At 36.3% G+C, this 27076-nt stretch overlaps 1 protein-coding gene across 13 annotated transcripts in view; it reads left to right on the top strand.

Moving 5' to 3' along the window:
* Positions 1-27076, top strand: part of SLC16A7 (solute carrier family 16 member 7) — a 174340-nt gene that overhangs the window by 36627 nt on the left and 110637 nt on the right. For 2 of the 13 annotated variants that reach the window (XM_059936368.1, XM_059936378.1), the window contains exons 1-3: positions 776-934; positions 7551-7689; positions 19869-19966. The exons of 4 other annotated variants lie outside the window; for them this stretch is intronic. The gene's annotated coding sequence lies outside the window, so the exon portion shown is untranslated. Of the gene's footprint in view, positions 1-775; positions 935-7550; positions 7690-19868; positions 19967-27076 lie in introns of those variants that run through there. 7 more of the 13 variants (XM_059936371.1, XM_059936369.1, XM_059936370.1 and 4 more) reach the window with 5 other exon arrangements.

Raw genomic sequence — 27076 nt, forward strand, 5'->3', positions numbered from 1 at the left:
GGTTAAGTCAGTGTGTGTGTATTTGTGTGCATGTTTATATGTGTGGGTGGGGGAAGGTAGGTCAGGGATAGGGAGAATTAAAAAGGCAAATAAATGACTATAGTGTAATATAAGTTACAGAGAAAGATACACAAGAGAGAGAAACAGATCTGAGAAGGGAGGAGTCACATTTTGATGGGAAGGTACCCTTGCATCTGCGCCTTAGAGGTAAACAGGGTGAGTGAGAGATGCACCAGCAGAGGGAAGGCTGGGGCCTAAGTACAAAGGCCAGGAAGGAAAGGGTGGAATTCATTGAACTTCATTGTAGGCTATGTGGATGGGAGTAAAATGGATTAAAGCTACATGGTAGAATTTGGTATTATTTCACTATGAGAGACGTTAGATTTAACAGAGTGTGATTTTAAATTTGTAACCTAAAGTGGAAAAGGGAGGGAATCATGTTTCCAACCCTGATCTTCTTTAGATTCTTTAAACCAGTCTGGGTTTCTCAGCCTCAGTATTATGGGTATCTTGGATTGGATAATCCCTTTTATAAGGATGTTTAGAGGCAACCCTGGCCTCAACCCAGGACTGGGATTAAGGGAGGCAAGGGAGGCAGGTAAGCCATGGTTTTAAGGAGGCACTCACTCCCAGGGCCCTGTGAGCTTTAATCTTGTGTCTGGGTGACCCTAAGGGTGAGTGAGTGCCTCCTTAAATTTTGAGCCCCAGGCACCTCCCATGCCTGCCACAGTCCTGGCACTGCCTCCATCCACTAGAAGCCAGTAACACCCTCCCAGTTGTGACAGCCAAATAAGTCTCCAAAAACCTCCCAGGTTAAGAAACACTGCAGTCTTAACTGGAATAACTCAGCAGATTTCTTTTCCATTTGTAAAATGCCAAGAGGAGCAGCCAGCAGTGTGATGGAATTCAACTGAAAGGTAGCAGCTAAATACAGGTACAGTTTGGGCTGAGACACACTGGGGGAGTAAGATTTGAAGAGAGAGCTGTGGGAAGAAGCTGCTGTGATTAATGGGCTGATAGGCATTGGCATTAGGAAGAGACAAGGGTTTGTATGAAAGTTACCTGAAGGTGAAGGATCCATTCTGCTGTTAATAATATACCTGACTTCTAGGCCTTGGCTGCACTGAAGAATAATAATTCTGCTGTCAATCTTGGGGTCGATATGACAAGACTTCCAAGTATGTTTTCCTGGTGCTCATACAAATGCTCAAAAAAAGTCTACAGCGTGCTTGCACTTTATTTTCTTTTTACAAAATTAGGCTGTCTTCTTGGTTAATACGTCACTGTGCTTATATTTGCTGTTATCAATTCTACTCTATTCTGTTTTCTTGGGCTCTGGGGAAGCTGTGGCACTTGGTATTGTGCAGTTTGTGCAGCGTGGTTGCTAAGATTGCAGATACATCAGACCCTAGTGGACTACTAACCATATGAGTTACTATGAGATCACAAAGGCACGTAATATTGTGTGTATTTTCATGGTAGGGGTTAAATACAAGTGATATGGTTAATTAATGTTTAGCAATAGAGTTTAAAGCCTGAAATTCCAGGTGTCTCACATTCAATAATGTGTCAACAGCACATAGCTCCATATATTTTTGTGGCACTTAACCACAAAAGTTGGTATGTGATAATAATAACAACAGTTGAGTTTTATAGCTCACTAACATCTACCAGGTAGTGTCCTATGTGTTTTATTTGCATTTATTGTTCCAATAACCTTTGGTGGTGGCTAATATTATTATCTCCATTTTATGGATATGGAAACTAAACTTAACCAGATTCATTAACTTGCCCACAGTCATACGGTTAGGATCACTTGATTCCAGATCTGCCAACTCCTGAGTACGTGTTCTTAAATATTGCTTCAGGGCTGCCTGTAAATGACCTTGTAGGTTGTGCAGGGCACAACTCCAGGTGTCCGCATACACATTGTACACATTGTGAATGCTCCAAGACTGTTCTGGTAGGTGCACACACAAAGAAGTGAATTCTAATGCTTTTAAGTGTTATTTACTTTTACATTTTTATTGCATGGTATACAGTGAGAGATGGGAACCTGGGCAGGGATTTCTTTCCCTCCCTCCCTCCTTCCTTTCTCCCTTCCCCCCTTCCCCCCTTCCTTCCTTTCTCCCTTCCTTCCTCCCTTCCTTCCTTCCTTCCTTCCTTCCTCCCTTCCTTCCTTCCTTCCTCCTTTCTTTCCAGCAAGGACATGCCTGGATGTAAATTCCATTGAGGAAAGGAGGGAATTCAACTAAAAGGTTGTTTCTTGCCTATTGTTATTTCCCATATTCTAGTGCAGCTAATGCTCTTAGGAGAATGAAACTACCCCTTTAGAAGTCCTCCTTCAGGTAGTGTTAGTGAAAATCGTATAATGCCACCCATTCTTTTTCTGAGGCCTGAGGCTAGAATATTCTCTCACTATTATTTATTATTGTCATGGAGCCATTAGCTTTTGCCATTAGAAGCTATACTTATACGAAAGGTGTTACAGCTGGATATATGTGCTCCAAATTCTCATTACATGCTGCTGACCTCTCCCTATAAATCTCAGCTTGGAGTTATCAGCCTTCTACTCGTTGGCTCTAATTGGAAAGCTCTCTGCTATATCCAGGTACAGAATGTACTATCAGAGCTTGAATTTCTGCCCCTTATTAACATTGCCTTTGTGACTTATTTCCTCAATTCTCTTTCCATTGGCAATCCGGCTGAAACAAATTCCTCAGTTTTATATACAAAGTGAGCTTGTGGTAGAACACATTACAAATCATGCAGTGCAATAAATGAGAGCACAGTCTAATACTTTTACCATTAGAGAATATTAAAATGTCCTTTACTAATTAATTACTTGCACAGCATTTTTTCACTTAATAATTTAGAAATAAATTCATGCATTTTTCAGCAGTTTGAAACTCATTTTACAGTTGAAAATCCAAGTGTCAAGTATGCAATAGGAAGTTTCATGAAGAGTTTGTGAGGAGTTGTGTTATAATTTCCTGAAACCTATCTACACTTCAGATGGTTTCTAATTTTATGGATATGGAAACTAAAGACTTTTGTGTAATCCAGAGGTGGCAAAGGGAATGTTTGTGACTTGATTCATCTATCCATCAGGAAAAATATTTCCTGAGAGAATCCTTTAGATTTCCCATATATTTAAGCTGGTGAATTTTCCGATGGTGTATCATTATATCCTTTTTTTGAAGTAGGAAGCCTATATACCATACTTAGAAACTCTTAAACACTCGAACATTTCTGTTCTAGGTTCTTTACATATGTTAATAATGACATACTAGAAATCAGTGTTACTCAGAAAGATTCATCTTAAGTGCATACTTAGAAGTATTTTTGTCTTCAGTAGATATTTAAATATTTAAACAGTTACTTCTCAAATTTCAATCAAAAAGCACTTACTCTGAAATAATTGTGTAGGGTATGCTGAATGTGAGTTTTGTTCTCCTTAGGTTTTAATTTATTTTTTCTATTAAAAATTGATTAAACAGTTTTCAAATAAATGAAGCTCAAGCTTCATGAGGCCACGAGGTAAAATGATCAAAACTGTATAATTTCTAAGTTAAGATCTATGTAGAATTATGATACTTCCAAGAAATTAAACACGAATACTTCCTTTTTCCTCAAATGAACTTATATTCCCTAGCATTAATATCAAGAAACAATCAAATAGGACAAATTTTAATTTAGAAGAATCTTCATTATTGAAGTTTGAGGTTAAATAATCATCCTCTTTTTGCTAATGTATGGAACAAAATTTTTCCAGGCCTTTTCTGATTAAGTTATTCTACAGAACATTTAGACTATGTGCTTCTCTTATATTTGGTGACAAAACATGTGTACAAAATAGGAATTTATTATTGGATGTTGCTACTTTCAGAATTATAGGGGTGCTGGGCAAATTCAGCTGAAGAGACAATGGGTATATTAAAAGATTAACTGAGGCATATTAAAATTCTTAAGAATTTGAGCAAAAAGCTATCGGAATTAGCACCAAACCAGAAGAGGTTAGGAGTGCTCCACCAACAGGAGCCTAGGAGACACTTTTATAGAGAAAAAGCAGAAGCAAAGTAAGGAAGTTGTTGGCTGGCTACGGCTTACAGCCTATTGGCTGCTTGTGATTGGTTGTCTTTAGTGTTTTGGTTTCATAACCATGAGGCACTTACAAGCATAGATTTTGGTTTGCGTACATAGACCTCCACAGCATTACAGCCACCACAGTCTAACGGCCTCCCTGTTGAATTAATTTAACAAGAAGTACCCACTTTGGATATGTATTATATTATGAATTTGATTGCATGGATTTAAGAGAGATTTCAGTTTTCATGTAGCATCAAACACACTGTGTTAATCCAAATGTTACTCTCTGAGCGCATAGACCTGACATTATTTTTCAGATAATATGTAGATTGTGAGAAAATAATTCCTAATTTTGAAAACTTAGAAAATTTTGTTCCTATTTCCAAAATGGATCTGTGCTAGTCGAGTACCACTGACCTCTTTGCTCATTTCTTTATATAGAAAATGGAGACCATGGTTAAGAATAGTCAGCTTTGGGGCTTCCCCGGTGGCACAGTGGTTGAGAATCTGCCTGCTAATGCAGGGGACACGGGTTGGAGCCCTGGTCTGGGAAGATCCCACATGCCGTGGAGCAACTAGGCCCGTGAGCCACACTACTGAGCCTGCGCGTCTGGAGCCTGTGCTCCGCAACAAGAGAGGCCACAATAGTGAGAGGCCCGCGCACCGCGATTAAGAGTGGCCCCCGCTTGCTGCAACTAGAGAAAGCCCTAGCACAGAAACGAAGACCCAACATTGAGCAATCAATCAATCAATAAATCTTAAAAAAAAAAAAACAAAAAACCAGTAAACGTAACATTTAAAAATAAAAATAGTCAGATTCTACCTTTTGAGTATTAAAGAAGAAACTATCACCAAGTCACACCGCTCAATTGTAAATGTGGTCTTTTCTGGTTTAGTAGAAAGGTTATCTTTGTTTCAACCTCAGATTGCCCTTAGTAAAAGAAGCAGCTTCCATTCTGATCTTTTTGGGTGCACATTGGAAGACAAAGGAAGAAATGTGTCACAAATATTAAAAACTGTTAAAAGTGCATAAACTTAGGATACCACTAAATGTTAATCTGTAATCTGTAATACCCACATAAATGTCTCGGGCTCAAAGGACACTAACAGAATGCATTTGGGGACAAGAGAATTTTTTCCCCAAATACTTTTAATACAATAATAATCTGATATTTTATAGTGACTAGTCATTTCCGCCTCTTTGCCTCCCTGCTCTTTTATCATTCTATTTCTCCGTTTCCTCCTTCTTCTTTCTGTCTTGGCATTCCCCTAAAAATAGGAATGTATTCTATTATCGTGGTCATTGCCTTTTTTTTTTAAGTTGCCATTATTTTCCAATCTTGTGATTCTTATTTTATAGGAACTACAATTCTGGATGGAAGAAGAATTTTAAAAATAAAGTTTTTAATAGTACTTCCTTTTCTGTTGTATTTCAATGGGTTAACACCTTTTTCTGAAAAAAATATAATTGATAGTGCTATGTGTTATCAAGTGCTAAGCTGTCTGCAAGTAGTATATCATTTTATTATTTCAATGACCTATGAAGTATTTCTATTTTGGAAAGGAAGAAACTTTGACTTTCAGAAGGTTAACTAAATTTTCCAAATTCACATAGCTTGTTAGTGGTTGGCCCAAGAAAAGACAGATCCTGACTCTTAATTCTTAAATATTCTGCAAGTAATTCTTGGATCTCTTAGAATTAAGCATTACTTAAATAGTTTCTCAGTACATCAACTATAAATATTAAAACCTCTTCCATGATAATCTTTTAGAAAAAAAAGTTTATACGTTTCTAAAAAAGTGTACTAGAATCTCTGATAGCTGTGTTTGCTTATAATTAACATAGGAAACATAGTATTAAGTACTTGTATGAATATCAAATTATAAGAACAGCAAAAGTATTTTCATGTGTTCATATTTCTGTACCTTATCTATTAATACATGAGTTGCATTATACCTTGGTTGTTGACATGATCTGAATTAGCATAGTTCTGTTTTCAGCTTCAAATACTGATTTAGTAGTTTGCAATCCAATCCAGTTTTTATCTATCATTGGGAAGTATCAACTCAGTAATACACACCTGACCAAATTTTATAATCCTTTAGGCTCATGGCCTCTGACCTTGAAGCCTTTAAAAAATATGTTGGTTTTGTTTTCCAAAGATTCTTAGCAACTCCAAGACTTGGTCCAGGATTTGAAAGCTGATTTTTCATAATGCTCTTGCAATTCTTAGCGTCTTTCTTTGATTTTATCATTCCCTATCCTGGAAATTAGTCTTTAGTTTGCTCTGTTAGTTTTTGTTTGCTACAGTGTATTGTTGTGCTCCTGTCTTATTCCTCCTCTTATAATGTTCTTACAGATATTACTGTTTATATGCAATAAAACAAACACAAAAACAACCCAAAACTACAACACAAACTCTTTGTGATAGTGAGGGAGTTGAAACCATGCTGTATGACCAAAGTGATCTAGGAAAAGACAGTGTTGCCAGCAAAGAATGGCAGCCATTGTCACTGGCTCATTCTCATCATGGGCTTAAACTTCACATTTCTACTTACAGCACCATCAGCAGATGCTAACCCATACCTCAGCCTTGTGCCAAATTGAAATGCTTGTAAGGAAACTCAGAAATACTGCTAGAAACGAAGGAGGCATTAGACTTACGCAATTTGTAAGCAGACCGAAAGGAAATTTGTGATTTACTCTTTGTTTTTAATATTTGACTTTTGGGGGAGGGTGGATTTCATGATTGCAACTTATACGTTCTATTTAAATTTTGGTGACTGTCCCTTTTTTGTCATTGGAAATAATATGTTAACTTGAACTCTGCACTCTGACAGAAAAAAACACCTTAGAATTTCATTTTTCCAAACATGGAGATTGTTCTTTTCATCTGCTACAAGAAATTAAATGACTGAGATTCTGAAAATAATGTAGTGCTTTCTCTAAAATACTCTTGGATTCCATCTACCCAAATAACACAAGGATCCATGCCACCGTTGGCTACTAAAGCCATTTATCATGCCAAATGTTTGCAATTGTGTAGGATTTATTTCAATGATTCTTTTTTTCTTTTTTACCATTTGACTGACAGATGTAATGAAAGTCATTGGCAGCCCCTATCAAAAACAAGTGCTGCTGTGTATTAACAACTGAAAATACCCCTTTCATCTTGGCAACCTAATAGAGAGCCTGATACTCTAAATGTCTTCTCAAAAAGAAAAAAAAAAAAAAAGAAAATTTTAAAAAGAATATTTTGGTGCTTAGGCAAAGTCTCCTCAGAAACCTTTAAACTTCTGTTGTACAGGTTTTTTGAGAGGAGCCGCACGTATGAAAAATGACTTACATGGGCAAATTGAGAAGTCTAAAAAGGTTTCTAGTTGAACAAAACACTGAGGGCAACATTTGTATAGAAAAATTTTGGGTATATGTTTGTTTATGTATTTATTTATTTTTACAGTTGACCCTTGAACAGGGGTTTGAACTGCGCTGGTCCACTTCTACAGGGATTTTTTTCAATAAATACATACTAGAGCACTACACAACCTGTGGTTGGTTGAATCTGTGGATACGGAACCTTGGATACAGAGGAACTGCAGGTACGGAGGGCCGACTATAAGTTATACTGGGATTTTCAACTGCATGGAGGCTCAGCGCACCTAACCCCTCTGCATTGTTTAAAGGTGGATTGTATACACACGTATTACTTGAAACAATCTTGTATAAACTCTTTAAGCTTTTTCTCTGCCTTTAAATCGGAGCTGTGGTAGCTGCCAGGATACGTTGTAGTAAAATAGCACACACAAAGTATTTACTTAGGTAAATCTGTATCCTGCACCCACCTCTTCCATCTCAGAGGCCTTCCCTAATCAATTAGCTAAAAGAACCATTTCCCCCAACCCCTTATTCCTATGATACTTTTTAAAAACTTTACCTCATACAAAGCAATCCTTTTAATTTGTCCATTTATATCCCCTACTAGGGCAGAGTACATTGTGTGTTGATTTGCTGCCAGATTCTCCTGAGTCTGGTCTTATACTTAACATGCATTCATGCAGTATTCATTCATTCAAAAATAATTCTTAGTACTTACTTGTCTTGAGATGGGGAAAATGTGACGAACAAAAAAAAATGAAGTCCCTGCCCTTATGGGACGCAAAACTCTTTGTATTAAAAAGTAAAATTTTTTGATAGTTCCAGATTTATTCTATAACTGTGCAATAGTTTCTAGGGCTCTTATTATATATGTGTCAGAATAGAAATAAAGCTAGTCTCTTTTTTTTTAATGTTCCCTTTATAACTTTTCTTCCAGGGAGTCACTTTAGCATGGGTAAACATTATCGGTTATCATTGTTTCTTACTTTCTCCATTTGTGAAAAGAGGGAGCCAATTCCAATGCTTTTCTATAGCCTAGGGCTTAATAAACCATTATCGATTGTGCTTTCCAATGTGTGTCAGTTTCCCTTTATAGAGAGCCTTTCTGGCCTTTTCCTAGGTGTTACTAATAAGGCCGTTTAGAGTTTTGTTTGGTGGGAAGATGTGCAGTAATACTAATAGTCCACCGTTTTGGAATATCAGTATTCTATCCAAGTGACCTGAAACACTGAATAAAAGTCTAACAAAACAGACGTTTCCTAATGTTGCTTTAAATGGTATTAAGAAAAAAATGTTTGAATTTACAGATTTTTTTTTAAATTAAATTTATTTATTTTATTTTTGGCTGCATTGGGTCTTTGTTGCTGCATGCGGGCTTTCTCTAGTTGCAGCAAGCGAGGGGCTACTCTTCGTTGCAGTGTGTGGGCTTCTCATTGCAGTGGCTTCTCTTGTTGCAGAGCATGGACTCTAGGTGTACGGGCTTCAGCAGTTGTGGCGCGGGGGCTCAGTAGTTGTGGCTCGCGGGCTGTAGAGCGCAGGCTTAGTAGTTGTGGCTCGCAGGCTCTAGAGCACAGGCTGAGTAGTTGTGGCTCACGGGCTTAGTTGCTCCACAGCATGTGGGATCTTCCCAGACCAGGGCTCGAACCCATGTCCCCTGCATTGGCAGGCAGATTCTTAACCACTGAGCCCCCAGGGAAGCCCTGAATTTACAGATTTTTAAGATTGTAACCTTAATTTATTTTAACTTAAACACAGTCTAATATAAAACCTTTCCTACCCATTTTTGTGCTGGAGTAATACTTTATGAACTGATGTTACAAGAGTTGCAAAAGTTGCTGCCTTAGCGTTTCCTGTATGAATACACTGTCATTTGTTTCTTTGCTTCATACTGACCCTTGGGCCTGGAATGTCCTTCCCCTTTTCCTTTTAGTTCACTGGTTCCTTTCTATCTTTTAAGAAACATTGCTTTTTCTAGGATTCTGTCCCTGTCCTTACTTACCTGAGGCTGGTTAGTTATCATAAAGCCATGCACATTGTTATTTCTCAGTGTTTTCATAAAGCCATGAGCGTAGTTATTTCCTGTATCACATTTTTCATAATTATTTATTTCTAGCTTTGCATCCCCTAATTAGTCTGTGAGCTCTTTGATACTAGAGACTTTATCATGCTCTGGTTTGTAACAATCTAACCCAACACAGTGTCTGGCACATAGATTGTCGCAGACTTTTCGGGCAGCTATAACAAAATACCACAGACTGGGCAGCTTATAAACAAGAGAAATTTATCTTTTATAGTTCTGGAGGCTGGAAGTCTGAGATCAGGGTGCAACATGGTCAGATGAGGGCCCTCTTTCAGGTCGCTGATTTCTTGTATCCTCATATGGTGGGGGAAGTGAGCTAGCTTTCTGGAGACTCTTTTATAAGGGCCCTAATCCCATTCCTAAAACCCTTCCAAAGGCCCTAACTCCTAATACCATCATCTTAGGTGTTAGATCTTCAACATAGAATTTTGGGAGACACAGACATTCAGAACAGAGCATAGATCATGCACAGTGTATGTCCATAAATGGATGAATAAAAATTAAGGATTAAGATTGGATCCAATTCTTTGTGCAGAGGATAGAGCCTCAAAGAAGGTATAGTCCAGAATGGAGAATACAATTCAGCAATGATTACTTTTTCCATTGTGATAATGGTTGAAGTTATGAAATATAGGGGCAATAATGAAATGAAAGTTGACTAGGGAAGAGCATGCAATTTAGGCCAGAAAATTGAACTGACAGTGAATTCAGATTATGGTTATGGGGACCAATTGAGAAGGATTCTTGAATGATTATGAAGAATTTGCAAGGAGTGTACAGAGTAAAGAATGATGAAACTTAATTGAAAATAACTTGCTGAAACTTTATAATAATTGGGAAAATAGACACGAAGGTGTTGGAAAATTCATTTTAATGCTGTAAATTATTGATGAATTATCACTGCTAGCATATGCTCAAAATAGATTTATGTTGTCAATTTTTAAAAGCCCTTGGATAATTTAGATTAATATAATTCACTTAAAATCTATATAAAATATTAATAAGTGACATTACCCACCACATTAAGACCTTGCTCCATGTCATGGGCTGTGCTGCATACTTTTGTATGCATTATCTTTAATACTTAATCCAGTGCAATTGTTCACATTTTACAGATGAGAAAACAGAGGGTTAGAGAGTTCATTCCACTTGTCTTTGATCACACAATTCATTAAATACCAGATCTGGCATTAAATCCATTCCATTTGAATTGAAAGTTTGTGCCTCATTGCACTACACTGTAATATATGCCAATGAGTCTCTGAAGTACGTATACATTTTCAGCATGAGTTTAAAGTGTCAAGCATAAGTGTATATAATTTAGTTATCTTTTATGTGGTCACTCATTCATTCATTTATTCATTCATCAAACATTCATTGTCTCTCTAGGCACTGGGCAAGGTACTGCATATAAAACACATTCGCATGCTCTTTTGGAATTTACAGTGGAAGAGAAAGGCATTTAGAAATATAAATAACTATGTAATAACAATCTTGATAAATGCTATGAAGAAAAATACAGTGCCCTTTGTTAAGTAGATTACAGAGCAGGGTTCACATGTACTTACTTTCCTGTGGGCAAATGTAATTAGATTTACAATATAGCTTACTGTAACTCAAGAAGATGCTTAAAATAGCTCTAGATAAGTGGTACCGCACCAGTGTAATCAAGCCGAACAGTTTGAAAACATTGCTCTTCCAGCAGTCTTTCGACAGTACAAAGGGAATTTTGGTGAATTGAAGTTGTGACGTTACACCTAACAGGTTTTGAAACTTTGCCAAATGTCATGTCTGTATTTCATCTTTGGAAGGTGACTTTGGAACTATCTCTACAATGACCTACATCTGTTCACAAAAGATAATAAATATCCATGAAGATGATTATTGCACTGCCCTTTAGAGAGCAGTTATCTATCCTGCTGCAACTCTGAGTACGTGGGAGATTCTGAACTAGAAGCATTGAGAGAGTATTCGATAAGTTTGAATATTTGGCTTCATGTATTGCGAACATTTGGCATAAAATCTGAAGAGCAGTAAAACAGGAGAATTTATATCATTTAAGACCTAATAAAGCTGAATGGTCAAACTAAAAAAACATTTTTAAAAGGCAAACAAAGCAAGGCAAAACAACGTGAAACTTAACCAGATGTTAACAGCAACTTAGGTCCTGCCTTTATTGTAGTTCAAAGGTTATGACAGCCTAAATTTCAGTTTCAGAAGTTACCTTAGGCCTGTGTTATAATGATGTTATAAGTAACTGGCACTTAAGGAATTTGTGAAAATTGCAGAAAAAGCAAAGTCAATGATCTCTGTTGTTTTTTTTTTTTCTCACCAACAAATGTGTGTTGTAGTTTGACTTTTCTTTCTGCCTTCTCCGTTCAAAATCTGTTCATAAACCGATGGAAAACTGGCAATTTCCTGACAATTGGAGGTACTTTTGTAATTATCTGTAAATCTGAAAGGCTTGAGACTCTATTTATTAGCTCTCAGGGAGCCATTGAAATGCTTTTCATGAAATAAGTGGAAATGTATGTTAAAGATAGAAGTTAAGCAAGAAATCCGATATCATAATTGAAACTCATTGTCATCTATCAACTCTATAGGTATTGTAAGGCTTCCCTATTATCACCTTTCCTGAGAGTTCCTTATCCTGTCAGTACTTCCCAGTATCCTCTCCCTTGTCTTTCTTTCCTCCTCTCACAAAAGAGGAATTGTTAAGTTGGGTCTTGAGGAATAAATAGGAGCTTTGCTAACAGAAAAGTGAGAAAAGGATTCCTTGATAGGCACTGACTTCTACCAAGGCAGTAAAGACATGAAGGTATGAAACAGCATGGGTTAAGCTGAAAACTGAATTAATTCAGTGTTGTTAGAACATATAGTGCAAGGGAAGAAGTGACAGTAGAGGAGAACAATGGGGGAAGGGGTCAAAACAGATGGCAAAACCATCCAAGATCAAGAAGAACTTATCGTATATTAGGTGAGGGTCTATTTGGTGACCAGGAAGGGGCTTACCTCTACTACCAGGTCAGGAGGGAATGAATGAAGGACTAATGGAGATACAGAAATGTGCACAGATAAGAACACATTTGTGAGATTTCATGCCTGGTTTAATGGTTTTCATTTTCTTTGCAAATAAGAAGCCTGGTCAACCACAGGTGATGACAGAGTGGTTAGGAAACTTGAGGAGAGGAAGCAGTTTAGAACTGTATTGGAAAGGAGAGGAAGGTACCAAGAGGTGTGAAAAAAGCTTACTGGAGAGGCACTGAGAGTCCTGCTAAAACTGAAATCTATGAATGTGTATTGGCATCCATCTGTGCAGTTAATTTATTTTTTTAAAGCTCTACTTAGTACTCTAATTGTAGGGCCCATTTTGAGTTTGGAATTTTCAGGTTCCTTGTTGCCAGAAGACAAAGTTGACCTGAGCACATTGATGATTATAGATGATATTAATATTTAGTGAGTGCTTAATGTGCTAGGAATTGTGCTTAGTATGTTATGGACATTGCCACATTTATTCCCCTCTTTCCTATGAAGTATAAGTATTATTCCCATTTTAAAAAACAAACTGAGAATCCTGTTAAGGAATTTTCCCAAGATATTTTACCAATGAGAAGCAGAACTAGGATCTGAATGAAGATCAACATTGCAGCTGAGTAGAAAAAAAATTGAGGATAAAAAGCTCTAATAGTTTGGGAGAAGATATAAGTGTCAAAGCAGTGGAAAATTTCAAGGAAATTCCAGGACAGAATTGATGGAAATAAGGTTTTTAGTGTTGTATAAAAGATGGGAAGCTAATTGGGAATTGGAATGTCAATGTTTAAGACTCCAGTAGTGGGGGCTTCCCTGGTGGCGCAGTGGTTGAGAGTCTGCCTGCCAATGCAGGAGACACGGGTTCGAGCCCTGGTCTGGGAAGATCCCACATGCTGCGGAGCCACTGGGCCCGTGAGCCACAATTACTGAGCCTGCGCGTCTGGAACCTGTGCTCCGCAACAAGAGAGGCCCTGATAGTGAGAGGTCCGTGCACCGCGATGAAGAGTGGCCCCCGCTCACCGCAACTAGAGAAAGCCCTCGCACAGAAACGAAGACAGACCCAACACAGCTAAAAATAAATTAAAAAAAAAAAAAAAAAAAAAAGACTCCAGTAGTAGAAGCATTCAGAGTGCCCATTAGCTTCAAGTTGGAAGTGAGTTACTGAAAGGAGAGTAGAAGTGGAGGCTGTGGATTCTCTGGCTAGGTTATTGATCACAGGGCATGATTATTGATCATCAGTATTGATTATGGTGAGACTTTGGAGTGAAGAGAAGTGGATTTTGAAGAAATGATCTGAAGGATGATAAGTTTTCAGGATGATATAGCTTGATGAAATGAACTTAAATGAAGAAAGATTTCTTTGTATGAGTTGAAACAGTAATGACAATAAGATGTAGAGTGGAACTAGGATTATGGTGAGCCTCTGTTCTGGACCTAATGGTATGGAATAAGCATGTATTCAAGAGGACTCAATTTAAGTCAGGTCTTCAAGGAGAAAAGATCGTGGAGAGAATGCAATGTCTAGGTTAGGAATAAGGAAATTTATTTGAAAAAATGGGAGCTCTAGAGGATACAGTGAAAAATATGGGGAAGGACATCAAGAGGGGTGGGGTAGGGTGGAGAGTATGAACCAATAGGAAAAAACACCCAGTGTAGTTGTGTGAGTATGAGACTGAGAAAGAGGATTAGTGATGAGAGGAAACAGTTAATTTAGGGCCTGAGAGTATGAGAGACAGAGGCATCAGTGGAATTTGATGGCTTCAAATTTGTAAATGGAGCTTTGGTTTAAAGGTGTTTCACTATTTTGATTCCAAATAGTGCCATGATTTGACTTCAACCACATTAATATTTGAGCTGAGTGTGGCGCTGTCCAAAGTTCTGTAGGTGTTGAGCTGATGGAGGTACCTTGCTGGTCAGTCGTTCAATATAAGATTTGGATTAAAAATAACTGGATTTATGCTTCTGGTTCTGTCACCTGCTTAATAATATTTTACTTAAAAAATCTAATACTGATATTAGTACATATTACTTAGGCATATTTTTCTAATATTTCACTTATTCAAAGCATCACACTGTATTAATATTTAGTGTTTAGGACTGTATATCATCATCTTTTGATTATTAGGACAGGTTCCTACTTAATGATGTTAATTTCTGTTGCTGTATTTAAAAACAACATAGTCTTACCTAAGCACTTGAATAACTGTAACACAAATTAAGAAATATAAATGGGGTCTGTAGATTTACTTTTTCCAAAATGTACGGAAAAGAAAGGTGGCTTATAGAAAATAAAGGAGATACAACATCATCAAGTGGATTTTCTCCAAAAATTCATCAGATTTTAGCACTGGAAGTGTTTCTACACATCACATAGTCCATCCACTCATCAGTGCAAGCATTCAAGGTCTTTTTTTTTTTTAACATCTTTATTGGAGTATAATTGTTTTACAATGGAGTGCTAATTTCTCCTGTATAACAAAGTGAATCAGCTATACATATATATATATCCCCATATCCCCTCCTCTTGCATCTCTCTCCCACCCTCCCTATCCCACCCCTCTAGGTGGTCACAAAGCACCAAGCTGATCTCCCTGTGCTATGTGGCTATGTGGCTGCTTCCCACTAGCTATCTATTTTACATTTGGTAGTGTATATGTGTCCATGCCACTCTCTCACTTCGTCTCAGGGTCTTTTTATGAAAGATATATCTTCTAACTGTATGGTAGTTGTGGAAAGAGTGAGCAAAATTGAGGCTCCTGCCCCTAAAATTGTGTAACCCTGAAAACTTGGCTTCTCCAAGCCTAGTGTTCCCTGTTCTATAAAATGGGAATGCTAGTATTATCAAAAAGTAATGGAGAGGATTGCAGCAGCCCATTTAACTTTTAGACACCTCTAGCTATCAGAGGTTATATTTACATGGAACAAAACTCTGTCTCTCTGTATTTTTCTAATGTATTTGCTGTACTTCAACTTCCTGGAATTGCATTAGGAAGCTGAAAAATCATCTTAACACTACGTTTCACACAGAGTTTAATTTTTTATGTTTATGCAGCAATCTGGGCTTTGACAACTCAATAATAACAATGGTTTATTTTCCCCAAAGATAAATATTGAACACCTAACATATATCAGGCAATGCTATGTGGAAGCCCCCCCCCCCCAGGCAAAATCAGTCATCGGAGGAGTCACGTATATCCCAGGAACCATCTGCTTTCATGTCCCTGCTGTGCTCAGGTGCAGGCTGGGAGCAGCCTGTGGGAAGTGTGAATTCTGTGCAAATCCAGCAATGGGTTTCAGAGCTCAGCAGATTGTGCCCTTGGTCACTTACACTCCATCTAGCTGGAGGTCTTGGAAGCACATTGTTAAGGACACCACATCATATGTGTCCACCCTAATCATATGTAAAAATAATATTGCTAAAGGGTCTGGTGTACACTTTGTTTCACAGAATAAAAGAGAAATGTAAATTTGGCTGTAGGGAAGACAGCAGCTAATAGGAGCTCCTATACGTTTTGCTTTCTTCACATTTCCCCATGCCAGCCCCCTCATAGCCACCTCCACCTGCATCATAAAAGTATGGTGACACCAACAAGACAAACTGATTAAGACATGCTTTTGCAATGTGGTTTGGCTTCAACCTTCTTCATGGTTAATTTTCAATACAATACTTAAAAAAATTATATTTGTTTTCAATACTGATCAATTTTCTTTCATTTTTGACTTCTTAATTATCAGGCTGGTGATTTACATCTCCATAACAAAGATACGTGAGCAAGAATTGTGCATTCGATATTTTTGCTGAAGTTCTGCAATCACAAATTTCTGTTCTTCTGTCTTTCACTTTATGTTTATTCTAAGATGGTTTAAGTCATTTCCTTGAATTATGTAATTTTGTTGTACTTGTTTACAGATTTTAGGTTATACTACTTATTAAGGAGTGCAATAGAATTTCTGGAAGTCGGCCATGAAAATGGCTACTTACAGTAGCTGTAGATAGTGTTCCTGTAGTTGTATGTTACAAGGTTTTGGGGAATCTTCCCCCTGTGACTTTCAAAGATCACCCTTTGAATAAGAAGGACTTATTCTTTAGCTTTGTCCTAATGCCTTCACATTCTACAACCTTGGGTCAGTGAGCCCCTTATCAGCTGATGTGATTTTACATTTTTGCCTTGATCATTAATCACTCACTTTAAGTTCTCCTTTTGTAATGTTTGCTATTTGCTTCCAAAACAAACATGCTTTCTGCGCTTGTGAGGAAAGGAAAGGAGAAAGAGATTTAAAAGAAAATAGTAGGTGGGTTCTCAGTTATTTTTTGCTTTATTGCTGATGCTAACTACTGTCATAAAGTTTGGAATTATGATTGAAGTATTCATGAATAATTCATTCAAGGAACTTTTTCTTAAGCCCTAATGAACACTGAATATTTCCAGATATGATTGGATGATGCTATTAAGTTAAAGGGGAAAACTCTCTCCTAGGAGAGTAGGTTTATCTGCTGTTTCTTCTGAAAATTTGAATGTGGTTTCCATAGTACTAAATATTCTTTTTAGCTCTACTATGTTTTCTAAAATAGCTTCTTATTTTTGGAGGGTTTTTTGTCCATTTTGTCAAATATATCAATAAATTTACCTATTTTAACTAATGTAATTTTTAATTTTTATCACGCAATAGGTAGTAACCAACCATGTGTAAACATGAATGATATGTTTTCCTCCTCTACATCACACTTCTTAGCCTCTTTAATAAGAACCTTTATAAAAGTAAGATCGTGAACCCTGGGTAATGTATTTTAGTTGCAACAAAAATTCCTAAGTTAATTAATTATGAGATGACTGTACACCAGACACAGAACTTCATGACACCAGGAAGTATTAAAATACTGAAATAGCTGCTGGTTCTTTCTAAAAAGTATGGCCATTTAAATCACCTAAATAATGGCCTCTGAAATTACAGAATTAAAAAATTATATTTTTTCTACCTGATAATTGGATAAGAGATTGGAAATTAATATAACCTTCCAGGCGCTGAGAGATTCCTGGGTTTTTTTTTACTTCCTTTTCTTGTTTATGTTGATTTTCACTATAATGGATCAAGGAATTTCTTTTAGCTTCTGGACTTTTCTAGAAGTGCGCTAAGTTTTGGGTATTGGTTTTATAGTAAGGGACCTATAACACAAATTGTTTTTTTCAATAAGTAAAAGCCTTTGTCAAACTTCTCTGTGATTTAGCCATGCATGTTTCAAAAGGTCACATATACTAACTTTTGTACAAGGTGAAGTTTACTCAGAAGGTCAAAAGGCATGCCAAAACAAATAGAAAGCATTTTATTTCATTTTAACTACATCTCTTTTAAAAAAAAAAAGTGTTTATTTAATGGATATGATCACATGACTGTCAAATTAGTCCTTTCTTTTTTTTTTTTTTTTACACATATCAGCTCACAAGCACGTACCTTTTAAGGTCTGTGGCCTGTTTCTGTTTAAAAAAAAAAATAATAATAGTAAAAGTACACAATAAAGCAAATGAGAAAACTTTTGCTGCCCTATTTTTCACAACAAAATACTGTAAATTAAGATAATTCTGGTACTCTGATGTTCTAGAGTCAAATCAGGGAATTTCTAAACTCAAACTGTTAAAATAAGTTTACAGTTAAGATACAAAGGAAAAGAAAGAAAACTTCCTTATCTCATTCTCAAATGTTAGTAACATTATTTTATCTCACATGAGAATCAAAATATGAGAGACATTGCTTTTGGGGCATGGGGTAAATAACGTAATTATGCAGACAAAAGTGAATTACTCAAATAATACCAGTATATCATCATATCTACACATGAAATGAATTCAAAGTTATGTATTTCAGTGGTAGTCACTGAAGCAAAAACTTAAGTGTAGTAAGGTGTTATGTTCTTATAAATTTTACTTATTGTGGTATAATAATACCAATAATTTTGTAAAATATATTTTAATATTGATTCTAAATTCAAATAAATTTAATTGTCACTACAAGGAAGTTCTTCACATGTATTATAGAATTGACAAATTTTTATGGGATATTTACTAAATGAGACAGTTATATGTGCATAGTCTGCTTTTTATAGTCTTGGAACTTCCACAGTAAGCAGATTGACTGCCAGTGTGAAATTCCTTCCATTTTAGACTACAATGACAAAGTTCTCCGGTCAAACCGGGTAACATTGCAAGTGCTATCTCAGTGACATTGTATTATCTCTGTTCTCTCCTCTTAATCTTTGCTCCTGTGAAATGTATTTCAATAATCTTTGCACTACACCATACTCTGTAAAACAATCTGATTTCTCTGGATCATATCTAAAAGTTGATTAATTATATTGGTTAATAATAAGACAAATAGGACTTATGTACATAAATAAATGTCATATTTTTCAAGTCAGGAATAAGCAAGGATCTAATATTTATTCATCTATATAAACTAATATTTTTCACTGTTTCAAGTACCAACTATTAATAATAATAATAGTTCTTATTATATTCTTCTTTTTCTTCTTCTTATTTTGTTGCCAAACACTATGCTAGTATTTTACAAAATATTAACTGACTTAATTTAGTAGTCCTGATTCTGAGTTAAATACTACTACATCCCCTTTTTTTTCCAGGTAAGGGGATTGGACAGAGAAGTCAAAAACTTGTCTTAAGGTCTATACAATGAAAGAACATACAAAGAATTGATGGTCAAATTTTGACGATCTTTTACAAATTTTTCTGATTTATTGTTAGAGCTTAATAATCTTACTGAAATTCTCTTCAGTTTTCAAATTAATACATTTAATGTAAATAGCCTTAATGTATTTATGTAAAAATTTCAAGTTATTGATTTATAAACATACACATACACACACATTTATTTATTATCCTACCAAAAGTGGAAAGAAAAGTCTCGCAAAAGTTAAAGACAAGTTATTGTTTGTTTTGAAGTCCTAAATACTTTGGGCTGAAGTGAATCTCTTTGATGTTTCCACAGGAATTCCTCTACACTTTGGGAAATATGACTTAGGACAGAAAATATAAAGGCACGCACCATAGTTATGACGGGTTAGTGGTGATATGAAGTAATTTAACTAAACAGTCTGTCCATATCTAAAGAGGGCCTTGAAATAAAACCTTGGAGATTTAGAAAAGGCAAACAGCAATTTCAGCCAGTGCAATAGAAAGCTACATGCTATCAAGTCTTTCAGAGATGGAGTTGGATACCTTTTTCATTTTTCTTTTTATCATGCATCTCGATATTTAGGTGGTTATTCTTTCATTCTTTTAGGAGTCACTCTTAAGATGTGATGCTTTCCTGTGAAACCTTAGACACAGGAATCTTGGAAACCAAAGGACTCTAGGACTCTGTGCCAATAGAGCTGCTTTGTGAGTACCCTCAGTGTATAATAACGTTTTCTTCTGTCTGAGTCATTCTAAGTCATGCCGCTTGTGGAATTGGTGGATCTTAATGTGAACGGGAATGTTAGCTTGGCTAGTGTTTAAGTCCATTTTCAAAAATAGAACGGATTTTAAAGTTGGCACTTTAGCTTTTAGTCCTTCTATGAGTCTATATTCTGTGTGATCTTGGTCAAGAGATTAAGCTTCAGTTTCTCTGTATATAAAATAGAGCTAAATATACAGACTTCCTTCACTGAAAGGATATTATAAAAGTAGTAAATGATAAATTTCAATAATAATAATTATATTATGTTATTATTACTAATATGAATGCAGGTTTTAAAATAAAGGTGGAAGCTTTAGGTATATACTTTTATTATTATCTTTGTCATTTGCATCCTTTAAAAAATAACTATATTTTGAACAAAAATGCTTATGTGGGGAGTTCTCATATTCATATTTTATTTGTATTGATACATAGGCTTTATTACTCACAAAGATTTAATCTAACTTGACCCTCAAAACAATCCTGGTGTAAAGAAGGTCAGGGATTATTATCCCCACTGTGCAGATGAGAAAACTGACCCTCAGCACTGTCAGTGTCTTGTTCAAGACTGTATAACTAGTAACAGAGAATCTGAAGTCAGATGTTCTTATAACCAGTCCATGCTCTTTTCAAAAACTATATTTAATTGGCCAAATTTCCTTTTTGCATTTGGATTGCTACATACTTTATAAGAGTATTGTGATAAATTTACAAAGTCGTATCACCTGTTTGTCAAGAACAGTTCCTAGACCAACTGTATGGTTACATTCTGCCTTCATTCTCACGTTCATGAACACATCTTCGTATGTCCAGGTGGTAGGCAGAATAGTGGCTCCCCACATCCTAATCCCTTCACCCTGTGAATGTTATGTTGCATGGCAAGGGAGAAGTAAGGCTGCTATTCAGATGACCTTGTGATTATCCTTGATTGTATGTACGGGCCCAATGTAATCACCAGGGGCCTGAGAAATGAGAGAAATAGCAGCGTGAAAAGGATTCAGCCCAGTGTTGGTGGCTTGAAGATGGAGGAATGCAGCCACAGTCAAGGAATGTTGGTGGCTTTTAGGAACTAGAAAAGGCAAGGAAACAGATTGTTCCCTTGGCCTCCCACTAACACCCTGATTTTAGCCCAGTGAGATTTCTGACCTCCAGAACTATGAGATAATAAATTTGCATTGTTTTAAGCCAGTACATTTGTGGTAGTTTATTACAACACCGATAAGAAGCTAATACAACCTGACACTGTGAGATTAGGTGACGAAGCTTGAGAGTAGAGTGGTTTATGCCAGGGTGACTGAAGTCAGTCATGGGGGAATTTGCCTCTTTGATGTGTTCATTTTTTTGTCCCATGCTAAGCATATAACTGTTGAAGTAGGTTGTAATATGCCATATGGTTCCTTTTGGATACATTGCTTACTAAGGGAACTGACTTGTCCTTGCCTATTCCTTATGAGTTAAGAGCACAGACTATGGATCCTGAGTATATGAGTTCACATCCTGGCTCTGAGTCTTACTACAGGCATACTTTGTTTTACTGCACTTTACTTTATGGAGATTCCCAGATATTGCATTTTTTTTCAAATTGAAGATTTGTGGCAACCCTGCATCAAGCAAGCCTAGGCACCATTTTTCCAACAGCATTTGCTCACTTTGTAACTCTGTGTCACATATTGGTAGTTTTCGTAATATTTCAAACTCTTCACCAGCAAAATGATTACAACTCACTAAAGGCTCAGATGATGATCAGAATTTTTTAGCAATGAAGTAGTTTTTAATTAAGGTATGTACATTTTTTTAGACATAATGCTATTATTGCACACAATAGACTGCAGTATAGTGTAAACATAACTTTTATGTGTGCTAGGACACCAAAATATTTATGTAACTTGCTTTATTTTGATATTCGCTTTATTATGGTGGTCTGGAACGGAATCTGCAATATTGCTGAGGTATGCCTGTAATTATGATCTGCCAGAGCATTCGACTTTTCATCTGTGAAGCAAAGACAGTAAAAAGCATCTTTTTCATAGGGCTGCTGTGAGAATGAACTGTGTTAATTTATGTTATGTACTTAGAACAGTACTTGGCACATAGTAGGAGCTATATAAATATTAGCTATTGTTATTATTATTACTTTTATTCCTTAAATACTGTATTCTCTAGAGTCACAGTCTTTGTTTTCATGGATAGACAGGAGAGTGTCCAAAATCTTGGGGGGAATGCTTTTGGGGTAGAAGCATTTTAATGAAACTAAATTCTGTCAATTTCATAATTTATTATCTAACAGAATTTTAAAAAATTATATATATTTGATAACTAACATTTAATATATTTAAAAATAACATATTTTACTTTTCTTTTTTCTTTTTTTAATTGAGGTATAGTTGATGTACAATATTATATAAGTTTAAATGTACAAAATAGTGATTCACAATTTTTAAAAGTTATATACTCCATTTATCATTATTATAAAATAGAGAGATTAAAGTCTTTTACTTTTAAATAACTCCCTTCCTTGTCTGCTCTCATTATCACAAACATGTAGATGGGGCAAATTTTGCATATTCTATAATAATTCATGTCATTTGTCTTTCTATTTTAGGCTCTATTGTGAGTCTTTAGGTTTGTTTTGATGTCACTGTTTAAGCATGCAAATTTCTAAGAAATTTAAGAAATCTAAGAAAAGTATGCAGCACCCTGTAAAAAAAGGTCTTAGATTTAAAAAAAATACTTTGCAAGTGAGAAAAACCTAGTCTGAATTTTCAGACATTCTATGAAGAGAGGAGCCTCTGAACTGGATGAACAGAAATTGCTACTTCATTCACTGTGTCTGGCAGTGGTGTGGTGGGTCTTCTAAAGGCCTGGTAGCATATATTTGATTACCTTTTTAGACTGTGGCCACAGTAGCTATATTGCAAGGCGCAATATATTAATTAATTCAGCCAACATATGTTACACATCTCCCAATGTCAACAGATAAATGATGTCTGTTCAAGGCTTTCCCAGGACAGTGGGGAAGAACCGATGATCCCTGAAATAGCATCGTTTCTAGTAGTAGAGTTAGGCAGGGATGCAGGATCTGTTTATTCCATCTACCGCCCTACACACGGAGGCCAGTAGCAGCATGCCATGATTTCTTACATAGTTTTTAATCATGCATTGTTCTTATGGAATAGCTTGTCTCTGCCTGTTTTCTGACTCCCTAGGTTTTCTCTGGTAATTGGATACTTAAAAACTATATCACAGACCTATTGAATATGTGGTTTAAAAACACACCAATAATCACATTGTGTGCTTTTAATTAAATGTTATTTCTATTTTCCCTCAAATTTATTTGGCATCTTTGTGGTGTCCTTTAGTCTGTTTCTTCAACTTCTAATTTACAGCCTCACTCCTTCTACGCTTCACTAATTGGCATCTCATTTGCCTGCATACCGTTAAAAAATCACAGAAGATTGGGAGGGGCTTTCCCCAAGGCACTTAACTATGTGGAAATATATAGATCTTTGTGTGACCTCAGAAACTTTTGAACACTGAACATACAAAGGATATCACTCTTTCCTAACTCTGCTTTCATTTTAATCTGAGATTTGACAGAAGGGTAGCAGAAAAAAAGAGAAATTATTTGAACAAAAAAAGTCACTGGAATGAGTTAGTGGAAGGTTTCAAGAAAATTACATACCAAATACCTTGTCATGTCTTCTTTACCTCTATATGCCTTTCTACCTTGAAATCATATCAAGAAATCAGAAGGGAGGTAAGCTGAGCACACTCCACAGTATTCTCCCATTAAAACTAATGCCACTTACTCACTCACTGTGTCCTCATTTCTTTTCCATAGACTGTGGATTCTGGGGGTTGATGTTAATGCTGAGAGCAAATATTCAGGCTGAATTGGCATGTATTTTTGGCCGTCTCTTTAACCCGATTTTTAAATTAAATATTTAGCCTTCGCCATTCATGTTACACTCCAGAAATAATGAATTGAGAATTCCTGTTAAGAGTAAATCACTCACCTTTGCTACTGTATCCATGAAAAATGTGGTTAATAATGAGTACATTGGTTTCAGATACAGGGGAATATTTCTAAGATATTAAATTCTGCTAATCAAATCCTAACATTGCCTAACAGCTTTATGATGTTATGGCAGATGCCCTGAGCAGATAATTTTATGATTATGGTTCTTATCTATAATATGCGAATGTATGTAGAGATGAGTTAAATCACACAAGATTCTACAGCGTATGACAACTCTCATAATACTTTATATCTCTATTTTAGGTTTAATAATTAGGCCTTGTTAACTGTTTAATTTAATTTTCCACCATGGAAGAGGGACTATTTGAGAAAAGAGAACCTGTTTTATTTATCTTGGCATTCCTACTATTCATAACATAATACCTTTTGTATGCTAACTGCTTACTAAAGGTTGGTTAAATTGATTAACACAAGGGAAGAATAGATTGGGCTATCCCTTTGACTCATTTAATTATTAAAATTGATGCTAACGTAGAGAATGTGGCTTGGCTATGTGGTCAAATGGAGTTTCTTTTTTTTTTTTTTTTTTAAACATCTTTATTGAAGTATAATTGCCTTACAATGGTGTGTTAGCTTCTGCTTTATAACAAAGTGAATCAGTTATACATATACAATATGTTCCCATTTCTCTTCCCTCTTGCATCTCCCTCCCTCCCACCCTCCCCATCCCACCCCTCTAGGTGGTCACAAAGTACCGAGCTGATCTCCCTGTGCTATGCGGCTGCTTCCCACTAGTTATCTATTTTACATTTGGTAGTGTATATATGTCCATGACACTCTCTTACCCTGTCACATCTCACCCCACCCCCTCCCCATATCCTCAAGTCCATTCTCTAGTAGGTCTGTGTCTTTATTGAACTTTTCTCCAAAATTTAGGCTTTCCCTTTGTAGGAGCACAGCCTGCCCTAGTATATACATGGTATAAACCAGACCAGAATGCAGCTCCTCTGTAGGAAGGCACATAGGGAAAAGAGAGCGCCCAGAAATGTCTGTCCTAAGCTTGCATAGTTTGTTTGTTTGTTTTTTCTTTTTCCAAATTCAGCAATCAGATGTGGAACAGACTGAAGTGTTATTTTACCAGAAGTGTCTCCGTAAGGAAACATGAAGCCAGTAGGTAGGTGAGAAGCCTGAGACTCAGAGAGGTTAGGTACTTTGTTCAAGGTCAGAAGTCAAGTGTAGGTCTGAACCTAAGCTTTCTAACACTAAATCAAATACTTTTTTAAAAAAGAATCCTTTAGAATAGGGTGAAGAAGAACAGCAAGGAGTTATGCTGCACCACAGTAGGAAATAGCTGGTTCCCCAGGGGGAGGAAGCCTAATGATAGGCTGGGGCTCATCACAGGGCCAAACAAAGGCAAAGAAGGTCCATGTGCTCTGTCTGTTGCTGAGGAGGACACCAAGAGAGTCAAGCCCACACAGGGAAACCAGAGACAAATAAAATAATTGAAGCCATAGGATTTTCATCAAGCCCTAGGGTGTGGTGGTGACTCCTATAAACTTTACCTTTGTCATATGACTTTACATTACTTTTCTTTTTTTCCAGCTCTACTGAGATGTACTAATTGACCTATAACATTGTGTAAGTTTAAGGTGTACAATGTAATGATTTGATGCACGTATATATTGTGAAATTATTGTCATAATAAGGTTAGTTAACACATCCACCACCTCACATAATTATCATTTTGTTGTTGATATGGTGAGAACATTAAAGCTCTACTCTCCCAGCAACTTTCAAGTATACAATATGGTATTCTTAACTATAGTCACCATGCTGTACTTACTCACCAGAACTTATTCATCTTATAACTGAAAGTTTGTACTCTTTGACCACCATCTCCTCATTTTCCCTAGCCCTCAGCCCCTGGCAACTGCCATCCTACTATCTGTTTCTATGAGTTTGATTCCACATATATGTGACATCATACTGTATTTGTCTTTTTCTGTCTGACTTATTTCACTTAGCATATTGCCTTCAAGGTCCATCTATGTTGTCACAAAAGGCAGAATTTCAGTCTTTTTTACGGCTGAATAGTATCTAACATACACTTATAATATATATACCACATTTTCTTTATCCATTCACTTCTGTATCTTGGCTGATTTGAATAATGCTGCAGTGAACTTGGGTGTGCAGATATCTCTTCCAGGTAGTAATTTCATATTCTCGGGATGTACACCTAGAAGTGGGACTGCTGTATCATACAGTAGTTCTATTTCTAATTTTTTGAGGAACCTCCGTATTGTTCTCCATAGCGGCTACACGAATTTACATTTCCACCAACAGTGTGCGAGGACTCCCCTTTTTTCCAGCATTTGTTATCTCTGGTCTTTTTGATAATAGCCGTTCTACTTTTTAAATTTATATGTCATGGCATCAACAATTGAAGATTTTATACTTTCATTTAAAGTAACTTTAACATGTTTAAAAGTTTTTGTTAACTTTTACTAAGGATATAAACTTATTTTGAGGTGTGGAAAAATCTCATCCCTGGTGAGATGTGACTGGGCCAGTGGATGTAATGTTGCCTTCAGCTCTATTTACTCATATCTTATATTAATGTCTAATGCCTTTGTAGCATTTTATTTAAAACCAGGAGAAATAATGGCTTCTAATTTACTAAAGGCAGTGAAAAGCCAAAGCACATTAAAACTCCAATGTTAGTATTACTGACTATAGTAATAGATGGAAACTACACACTTGATCATATTATCTTATAACATATCCCCCAGGTATACTTGTGTGTGTGTGTGTGTGTGGGCGTGCATGCGTGCACAAAGATGGCTGTGGGTTATGAGGGTTGGAAAGCGGCAGTGAGGAGTTATTGACCACAGTGCCATGGTCTGAACTTGTACTAACTGTCCAATTTAGGCAAAGATACTGAGGCTTTACTCAAGTAGAGAAATCAGATGCTGGTATAACAATTGGAAAGCTACCAAATTTATTGAAATAAAATGGTACCTGTGGGAAAAAAGGGAAGGAGATGGATTTGAGTCCTTGTGGAAGTAGACTC

The sequence above is a fragment of the Balaenoptera ricei genome, chromosome 10 (genome assembly GCF_028023285.1).
Source record: "Balaenoptera ricei isolate mBalRic1 chromosome 10, mBalRic1.hap2, whole genome shotgun sequence".
NCBI classification, from domain to species: Eukaryota; Metazoa; Chordata; class Mammalia; order Artiodactyla; family Balaenopteridae; genus Balaenoptera; species Balaenoptera ricei.